Source organism: Pristiophorus japonicus, chromosome 18 (genome assembly GCF_044704955.1).
Source record: "Pristiophorus japonicus isolate sPriJap1 chromosome 18, sPriJap1.hap1, whole genome shotgun sequence".
NCBI lineage: Eukaryota > Metazoa > Chordata > Chondrichthyes > Pristiophoridae > Pristiophorus > Pristiophorus japonicus.
In genome coordinates this window covers 7154457-7165046 of record NC_091994.1, presented here as the reverse complement: position 1 = coordinate 7165046, position 10590 = coordinate 7154457, and positions in this window count along the sequence as shown.

Here is a 10590-nt window from a genome sequence, read left to right as displayed (position 1 = left end):
TGGAAAAATGTTGCCAAAGTACCTGGTAGTCCCGGAAGTGCCTGCGATTGTGGTCGGAGGCCTTGGTTCGATGTGCAGCGTGTGGGGAGGTGACTTCCCCGTCCGTAGGGAAATGCTGGAGGCACGTGGGCCTGGGCCACCAATCACTGGGCAGTACTCTCATTGATAATAATGGGAACTCCGTTTGTTCGTGATCCCATTAGTATCAATGAGAAAAACCTCCTAAAGCAATAAACACAGCATAATAAATTTTAAAAAACACCTCACATATTTAAAATTCAACGTAATGAAATGTTTTAGAAAAAATATATATTTTGGGGTAATTTTTTTTAATGTGTTTTAATAGGGTTAAAAATAAACTTACATTAATGGACAGGATTTTTAACATAAAAATGTATGATTAAATTTAATTTTATATGTTTTAAAACTCTTACACTGGCAAAAGTAAGCCAAGCGCCTGCTTTTACCAGGCGTAAGGGTTTGAAGGATGTTACGTGGGCATGAGTTGGACAAATAGCCCAATCTCTCCCGCACGGATGTCCTTCTCCCGGGGATGCGGAGGATCTGTCAAGAGATATCTAGACAGATCGGAAAAGCCGGTTTTCGGCACATACGCCTTGCGCCCCAAGGAGCGGCTTTTGCGAGGCCTCGCTGGGTCCGTGCGCACTCCGTACGCACCTGGCCAGGCCGGAATTATCGGCATTGTCCCCTCATCCAAATCATTGATATAGATTGTGAATAGCTGAGGCTCAAGCATTGATCCTTGTACCCCACCAGTTACAGCCGTTTCTGTCTGTTAACCAATCCTCAATCCGTGCTAGTATATTACCACCAATACCGTGCACCCTAATTTTGTTCAATAACCTCTGGTGTGGCACCTTATCGAATGCCTTCTGAAAATCCAAATATACCACATCCACTGGTTCCCCCTTATCTGTTCTGCTAGTTACATCCTCAAATAACTCTAACAGATTTGTCGAACGTGATTTCCCTTTCATAAATCCGTGTTGACTCTGCCCAATCTTATTCTTTTCTAAGTGCCCTGTTATCACGTCTTTAATAATTGATTTGAGCACTTTCCCTTCAACTGATGTCAGGCTAACTGGTCTGTAGTTCCCCATTTTCTCTCTCCCTCCTTTCTTAAATAGCCGGGTTACATTTGCTACCCTCCAATCCGCGGGAACTGTTCTAGAATCTATGGAATTTTGGAAGATGACAATCAATGCATCCACTATCTCTATGGCCACCTCTTTCAAAACCCTAGGATGTAGGCCCTTAGGTCCAGGGGATTTATCGGCTTTCAGTCCCATTCATTTCTCCGGTGCTATTTTTTTACTAATATTAATTTCTTTCAGTTCCTCATTTTTGATAGACCCTTTGTTTTCCACTATTTCTGGGAAGTTTTTTTATGTCTTCTTCCGTGAAGACAGACACAAAATATTTGTTTAATTTCTCTGCCATTTCCTTATCCCCTATTATAATTTCTCCTGTCTCAGCCCATAAGGGACCTACATTTACTTTCATAGAAACATAGAAACATAGAAAATAGGTGCAGGAGCAGGCCATTCAGCCCTTCTAGCCTGCACCGCCATTCAATGAGTTCATGGCTGAACATGAAACTTCAGTACCCCCTTCCTGCTTTCTCGCCATAACCCTTGATCCCCCGAGTAGTAAGGACTTCATCTAACTCCCTTTTGAATATATTTAGTGAATTGGCCTCAACTACTTTCTGTGGTAGAGAATTCCACAGGTTCACCACTCTCTGGGTGAAGAAGTTTCTCCTCATCTCGGTCCTAAATGGCTTACCCCTTATCCTCAGACTGTGACCCCTGGTTCTGGACTTCCCCAACATTGGGAACATTCTTTCTGCATCTAACCTGTCTAAACCCGTCAGAATTTTAAACGTTTCTATGAGGTCCCCTCTCATTCTTCTGAACTCCAGTGAATACAATCCCAATTGATCCAATCTTTCTTGATAGGTCAGTCCCGCCATCCCGGGAATCAGTCTGGTGAACCTTCGCTGCACTCCCTCAATAGCAAGAATGTCCTTCCTCAAGTTAGGAGACCAAAACTGTACACAATACTCCAGGTGTGGCCTCACCAAGGCCCTGTACAACTGTAGCAACACCTCCCTGCCCCTGTATTCAAATCCCCTCGCTATGAAGGCCAACATGCCATTTGCTTTCTTAACCGCCTGCTGTACCTGCATGCTAACCTTCAATGACTGATGTACCATGACACCCAGGTCTCGTTGCACCTTCCCTTTTCCTAATCTGTCACCATTCAGATAATAGTCTGTCTCTCTGTTTTTACCACCAAAGTGGATAACCTCACATTTATCCACATTATACTTCATCTGCCATGCATTTGCCCACTCACCTAACCTATCCAAGTCACTCTGCAGCCTAATAGCATCCTCCTCGCAGCTCACACTGCCACCCAACTTAGTATCATCCGCAAATTTGGAGATACTGCATTTAATCCCCTCGTCTAAATCATTAATGTACAGTGTAAACAGCTGGGGCCCCAGCACAGAACCTTGCGGCACTCCACTAGTCACTGCCTGCCATTCTGAAAAGTACCCGTTTACTCCTACTCTTTGCTTCCTGTCTGACAACCAGTTCTCAATCCACGTCAGCACACTACCCCCAATCCCATGTGCTTTAACTTTGCACATTAATCTCTTGTGTGGGACCTTGTCGAAAGCCTTCTGAAAGTCCAAATATACCACATCAACTGGTTCTCCCTTGTCCACTTTACTGGAAACATCCTCAAAAAATTCCAGAAGATTTGTCAAGCATGATTTCCCTTTCACAAATCCATGCTGACTTGGACCTATCATGTCACCATTTTCCAGATGCACTGCTATGACATCCTTAATAATTGATTCCATCACTTTACCCACTACTGAGGTCAGGCTGACCGGTCTATAATTCCCTGTTTTCTCTCTCCCTCCTTTTTTAAAAAGTGGGGTTACATTGGCTACCCTCCACTCCATAGGAACTGATCCAGAGTCAATGGAATGTTGGAAAATGACTGTCAATGCATCCGCTATTTCCAAGGCCACCTCCTTAAGTACTCTAGGATGCAGTCCATCAGGCCCTGGGGATTTATCGGCCTTCAATCCCATCAATTTCCCCAACACAATTTCCCGACTAATAAAGATTTCCCTCAGTTCCTCTTCCTTACTAGACCCTCTGACCCCTTTTATATCCGGAAGGTTGTTTGTATCCTCCTTAGTGAATACCGAACCAAAGTACTTGTTCAATTGATCCGCCATTTCTTTGTTCCCCGTTATGACTTCCCCTGATTCTGACTGCAGGGGACCTACGTTTGTCTTCACCAACCTTTTTCTCTTTACATACCTATAGAAACTTTTGCAATCCGCCTTAATGTTCCCTGCAAGCTTCTTCTCGTACTCCATTTTCCCTGTCCTAATCAAACCCTTTGTCCTCCTCTGCTGAGTTCTAAATTTCTCCCAGTCCCCAGGTTCGCTGCTATTTCTGGCCAATTTGTATGCCACTTCCTTGGCTTTAATACTATCCCTGATTTCCCTAGATAGCCACGGTTGAGCCACCTTCCCCTTTTTATTTTTACGCCAGACAGGAATGTACAATTGTTGTACTTCATCCATGCGGTCTCTAAATGTCTGCCATTGCCCATCCACAGTCAACCCCCTAAGTATCATTCGCCAATCTATCCTAGCCAATTCACGCCTCATACCTTCAAAGTTACCCTTCTTTAAGTTCTGGACCATGGTCTCTGAAATTACTGTTTCATTCTCCATCCTAATGCAGAATTCCACCATATTATGGTCACTCTTCCCCAAGGGGCCTCGCACAATGAGATTGCTAATTAATCCTCTCTCATTACACAACACCCAGTCTAAGATGGCCTCCCCCCTAGTTGGTTCCTCAACATATTGGTCTAGAAAACCATCCCTTATGCACTCCAGGAAATCCTCCTCCACCGTATTGCTTCCAGTTTGGCTAGCCCAATCTATGTGCATATTAAAGTCACCCATTATAACTGCTGCACCTTTATTGCATGCACCCCTAATTTCCTGTTTGATGCCCTCTCCAACATCCCTATTACTGTTTGGAGGTCTGTACACAACTCCTACTAACGTTTTTTGCCCTTTGGTGTTCTGCAGCTCTACCCATATAGATTCCACATCATCCAAGCTAATGTCTTTCCTAACTATTGCATTAATCTCCTCTTTAACCAGCAATGCTACCCCACCTCCTTTTCCTTTTATTCTATCCTTCCTGAATGTTGAATACCCCTGAATGTTGAGTTCCCAGCCCTGATCATCTTGGAGCCACGTCTCCGTAATCCCAATCACATCATATTTGTTAACATCTATTTGCACAATTAATTCATCCACCTTATTGCGGATACTCCTTGCATTAAGACACAAAGCCTTCAGGCTTGTTTTATTAACACCCTTTGTCCTTTTAGAATTTTGCTGTACAGTGGCCCTTTTTGTTCTTTGCCTTGGGTTTCTCTGCCCTCCACTTTTCCTCATCTCCTTTCTGTCTTTTGCTTTTGGCTCCTTTTTGTTTCCCTCTGTCTCCCTGCATTGGTTCCCATCCCCCTGCCATATTAGTTTAAATCCTCCCCAACAGCACTAGCAAACACTCCCCCGAGGACATTGGTTCCAGTCCTGCCCAGGTGCAGACCGTCCGGTTTGTACTGGTCCCACCTCCCCCAGAACCGGTCCCAATGCCCCAGGAATTTGAATCCCTCCCTGCTGCACCACTGTTCAAGCCACGTATTCATCTGCGCTATCCTGCGATTCCTACTCTGACTATCACGTGGCACTGGTAGCAATCCCGAGATTACTACTTTTGAGGTCCTACTCTTTAATTTAGCTCCTAGCTCCTTAAATTCGTTTCGTAGGACCTCATCCCTTTTTTTGCCTATGTCGTTGGTACCAATGTGCACCACAACAACTGGCTGTTCTCCCTCCCATTTCAGAATGTCCTGCACCCGCTCCGAGACATCCTTGACCCTTGCACCAGGGAGGCAACATACCATCCTGGAGTCTTTTCCTTTTTACATACCTATGGAAGCTTTTACACTCTGTTTTTATGTCTCTTGCGAGTTTACTTTCATATTCTATGTTCACTTTCTGTATCAATTTCTTGGTCCTCCTTTGCTGAATTCTAAAATCCTCCCAACCCTCAGGCTTACTGCTCTTTTTGGCAACATTATAAGCCTCTTCCTTTGATCTAATACTATTTTTAACTTCTCTTGTTAGCCTCGGTTGGACCACTTTTCCTCTGGGGTTTTTGTGCCTTACAGGAATGCATATTTATTGTAAATTATGTATTAATACTTAAATGCTATCCATTGCTTGTCCACCGTCATAACTTTTAATGTAGTTTCCCAACCTGGCTTAGCCAACTCGCCCTCATATCGACATAGTTTCCCTAGTTCTCTAGAACTCTCGTTTTGGATTCATCAAAATCATTTTCAAACTCCATATAAAATTCTATCATATTATGGTCACTCTTCCCTAAAGCCCCCTTTACTACAAGGTTATTAATTAACCTTTTCTCATTGCACAATACTAGATCTAAAATAGCCTGTTCTCTAGTTGGTTCCTCAACATACTGATCTAGAAAAGTATCTTGTATACAATCATGAATGTGTCCTCCACACTATTACTGCAAATTTGGTTTGCCCAGTCTATATGTAGATTAAAGTCCCCATGATTACTGTATTACCCTTGTTACATGCATCTTTAATTGCCTGATTTATACTCTGCCCGACATTACCACTACTGTTTGGGGGCCTATAAACAACTCCCACCAATGTTTTCTGCCCCTTGCTATTTATTCGCTCCACCCAAACTGATTCTACGCCTTGATTTTCCGAGCCAAGATCCTTTCTCTCTACTGTCTTTATCCCATCCTTTATTATCAGGGCTACCCCTCCTCCTTTTCCATTTTGCCTATCTCTCCTAAAATATTTAGTACCCAACCTTGGCCACTTTGCAACCACGTCTCCATAACGGCTATTAGCTCAAACCTATTCATTTATACCTGCGCTATTAATTCATCTATTTTGTTGCGCATTCAGGTATAGGGCTGGATTTTCGGTTAGTGCCCCGTTGGGGCATTAAATGTTGTTTTGCGGCGTTATGCCGGGCGTTCAGGATTTAGTGCCCAAGTGGAAGGTTCGGATATTGGTTAACGCCGGCACAAAAACTTACCACCCCGCCCTCCATTTTTAGCGTGATGATGACATCAATCATCGGGCAATGCAGCGCTAGCGCCTTGGATGGAACTTTCAGCCTTAACGCCTCATTTAACGCCCGCCCCAGGAAATGGCGGGACAAACCAGGCAGTCTCAGCGTGCAGCAGGCGGTATTGGCAGCATTTTTAAATGGAGGGAAGAGGATCCTACATCGCAGGTCATATTGACTGCAACAGTTGCGTACATAACGCTGTGTGGCACTGTAATAGCAGATAAAAGTGAAGTTGGTAAGTCGGACTTGCAAACTTCACTTTTATCTGCTCTTACAGTGCCCTTACAACTTCAGTGAGAGAATTTAATGGGGGCATTACTAGTTTTCCAGCGTATCATGCTCCATGCTATTGCCAGGCGGTGTCAAGCTAGAGGAAGGACTCTAGGCCATGTTGGCCCACGAATGAGGAGAGGCCGAAGAGGTCCGGGGAGGAGGGCTTACCCCCCACGGGTTTACAGGCACCAACGCTCAGACCCCCAGCTCTCTGAGGAGCAGTGTGTGAGGAGGCTGCGTTTCCGAAAGCAAGTGCCGACAGAAATATGCCATCTCCTACAGGCAGACCGATGCCTGGACCGCTCTGGAGGCAGCCTTCAATACTCCCATCAACAGGTTTCCGAATTCATTGTGGTGTGCTGCATGCTGCACAGCTTGGCCACCATGAGGGGCCAGGCACTGCCAGTGGGGATTGAAGCCCACCTCAGGAGGAGGAGGATGATGAAGAGGAGCCTGGCGAGGCCCCCATTGGATAGCCCCCCCATCCACGGAGGAGGCAACGTGGAGATGCTGGCGGACCAACACATCGCCAGCTCGTAATGGACCGGCTCCTAAATGGGGGAAACAGGGAGCCAGTACTGGACACACTATGTGCCCCCATAAAGGCACATCTCCGGTGAACGTTGGAATGATGCACAAGACACCAATGGCAAATGATGAGTCATAAATTTTACTGCAACAATGTCACAAAAACTCCCCCCACCAAAATAAAACCATCCAATATACAACGTTATGTTGCAACAATGAAAGTTCTTTACCACCGCAAGTTTCAGCTTGGGCGCACAAAGTCCGTTGTGTAACGCCTGACTTAACGGCAACACTCCTCCAACTTGCATTTTCACCGAAACTTGCAGTCGGAGGCACAAACTATTTTCAGGTGTTAACTTAAAAGTCCCGCCACGATTAACACCCCGAAATCCAAAAAGCCCCAAATCCATTTCAAAGTGCCTTTAACTTTGACTTATTTGTATTTTTCCCTCATGTCACCGTAGTCACTATCTCTGTCCTTTCCTGACCCACTCGGCTTATTTTTATCCAAAACTCTGCTGTGCTCTAGAGCCTTGACATTTCTCTTGCTGCTTTTAAATTTACTTTTTCCTGAAGGCTCGCACCACCCACTTCATCAGTTTAAAGCCCTGTCTACTGCCCTAGTTACTCGGTTCGCCAGGACACTGGTCCCAGCCCGGTTTAAGTGGAGTCCGTCCCAACGGAACAGCTCCCTCTTTCCCCAGTACTGGAGCCAGTGTCCCATCAACTGAAACCCTTCCCTCCCACACCACTCTGAGCTGTGCTTTTAAACCTCTAATTCAATGTTGCTGGCAAAGTAAGAACAATAAGAACATAAGAAATAGGAGCAGGAGTAGGCCGTACGGTCCTTCGAGCCTGCTCCGCCATTTAATACGATCATGGCTGATCTGATCATGGACTCAGCTCCACTTCCCTGCCCGCTCCCCATAACCCTTTATCCCTTATCGTTTAAGAAACTGTCTATTTTTGGCTTAAATTGATTCAATGTCCCAACTTTCACAGCTCTCTGAGGCAGCGAATTCCACAGATTTACAACCCTCTGAGAGAAGAAAGTTCTCCTCATCTCTGTTTTAAATGGGTGGCCCCTTATTCTAAGATCGTGCCCTCTAGTTCTAGTCTCCCCCATCAGTGGAAACATCCTCTCTGCACCCACCTTGTCAAGCCCCCTCATAATCTTATACGTTTCGATAAGATCACCTCTCATTCTTCTGAATTCCAATGAGTAGAGGCCCAACCTACTCAACCTTTCCTCATAAGTCAACCCCCTCATCTCTGGAATCAACCGAGTGAACCTTCTCTGAACTGTCTCCAAAGCAAGTATATCCTTTCGTAAATATGGAAACCAAAACTGCACGCAGTACTCCAGGTGTGGCCTCACCAATACCTTATATAGCTGTAGCAAGACTTCCCGGCTTTTATACTCCATCCCCTTTGCAATAAAGGCCAAGATACCATTGGCCTTCCTGATCACCTGCTGTAGCTGCACACTATCCTTTTGCGTTTCATGCACAAGTAACCCCCAGGTCCCCCCGAAGTGTGGAGACCTCGCCAGTGATGAGGAGCTTGGGCTGTAGCTCCCTTCACCTGTGGCCCTCAGGTAAGTGATGTTGGGGATCAGGCCTGCGTCAGGGTCAGACTGGGGCCCTGGGCCCTTGAAAGTCCTTGAACATGTTGTCGCCGCCCAAATCTGTGCCCATCTTTCCCACAACTCCATGTTTGAATCCCTTCGATCAGGTTCCCGCCCCTGCCATAGGATCGAAACACTCTCATCAAAGTCACAAATGACATCCTTTGTGACACTGACAAAGGTAAACTATCGCTCCTTGTCCTTCTGGACCTGTCTGTAACCTTTGACACGGTTGACCACTCCATCCTCCTCCAACACCTCTCCACCATCGTCCAGCTGGGTGGGACTGCACTCGCCTGGTTCCATTCTCATCTATCTACTCGTAGCCAGAGAATCACCTGCAATGGCTTCTCTTCCCACCCCCGCATCATTACCTCTGGTGTCCCCCAAGGGTCTATCCTTGGCCCCCTCCTATTTCTCATCTACATGCTGCCTCTTGGTGAAATCATCTGAAAACACAGCGTCAGTTTCCACATGTACGCTGCCGACACCCAGCTCTACCTCACCCCCACTTCTCCCGACCCCTCCACGGTCTCTAAATTGTCAGGCTGCTTGTCCGACCTCCAGTTCTGGTCGAGAAGAAATTTTCTCCAATTAAATATTGGGAAGACCGAAGCCATTGTTTTCGGTCCCCGCCACAGACTCCGTTCCCCAGCCACTGACTCCATCCCTCTCCCCAACTCCTGTCTGAGGCTGAACCAGACTGTTTGCAACCTTGGTGTCATATTTGACCCTGAAATTAGCTTCCGACCACATATCCACAGCATAACTAAAGACCGCTGATTTCCACCTCTGTAACATCGCTCGTCTCCGCCCTTGCCTCAGCTCATCTGCTGCTGAAGCCCTCATCCTTGCTCCCACCTCCCCCCACTCCCCCATCCCCCGCCCCACCTCCCCCACTCCCACATTCCCCCCACTCCCCCACTCCCACCTCCCCCCGCTCCCCCTCCCCCATTCCCCCTCCCCGAACTCCCTCTCCTCCCACTCTCACCATCCCCCGCTCCCCCTCCCCCACTCCCACCTCCCCCCGCTCCCCTCCCTCACTCCCCCTCCCCCCACTCCCCCTCCCCCACTCCCACCTTCCCCGCTCCCCCCTCCCCCACTCCCCCTCCCCCCGCTCCCCTTCCCCCCGCTCCCCCTCCCCCACTCCCCCTCTCCCCGCTCCCCTTCCCCCCGCTCCCCCTCCCCCCACTCCCCCTCTCCCCGCTCCCCTTCCCCCCGCTCCCCCTCCCCCCACTCTCAGCATCCCCCGCTCCCCCTCCCCCACTCCCCCTCCCCCTGCTCCCCCTCCCCCGCTCCCACCTCCCCCGCTCCCCCTCCCCCCTTCCCCCTGCTCCCCCTCCCCCACTCCCACCTCCCCCCGTTCCCCCTCCCCCCTCCCACCATCCCCCGCTCCCCCTCCCCCACTCCCACCTCCCCCGCTCCCCTCCCTCACTCCCCCTCCCCCCACTCCCCCTCCCCCACTCCCACCTTCCCCCGCTCCCCCCTCCCCCACTCCCCCTCCCCCCGCTCCCCTTCCCCCCGCTCCCCCTCCCCCCACTCCCCCTCTCCCCGCTCCCCTTCGCTTCCCCCGCTCCCCCTCCCCCCGCTCCCCCTCCCCCGCTCCCCCTCCCCCCTCTCCCACCTCCCCCGCTCCCACTCCCCCTCCCCCCACTCCCCCTCCCCCACTCCCCCTCCCCTCGCTCCCCTCCCCCCTCCCCTCCCCCTGCTCCCCCTCCCCCGCTCCCCCTCCCCCGCTCCCCCTCCCCCCGCTCCCCCTCCCCCTCCCCCCGCTCCCACTCCCCCTCCCCCCACTCCCCCTCCCCCCTCCCCCTCCCCCTGCTCCCCCTCCCCCGCTCCCCCCTCCCCCGCTCCCCCTCCCCCCGCTCCCCCTCCCCGTTCCCAACACTGAGAGAACCTGCGTTGC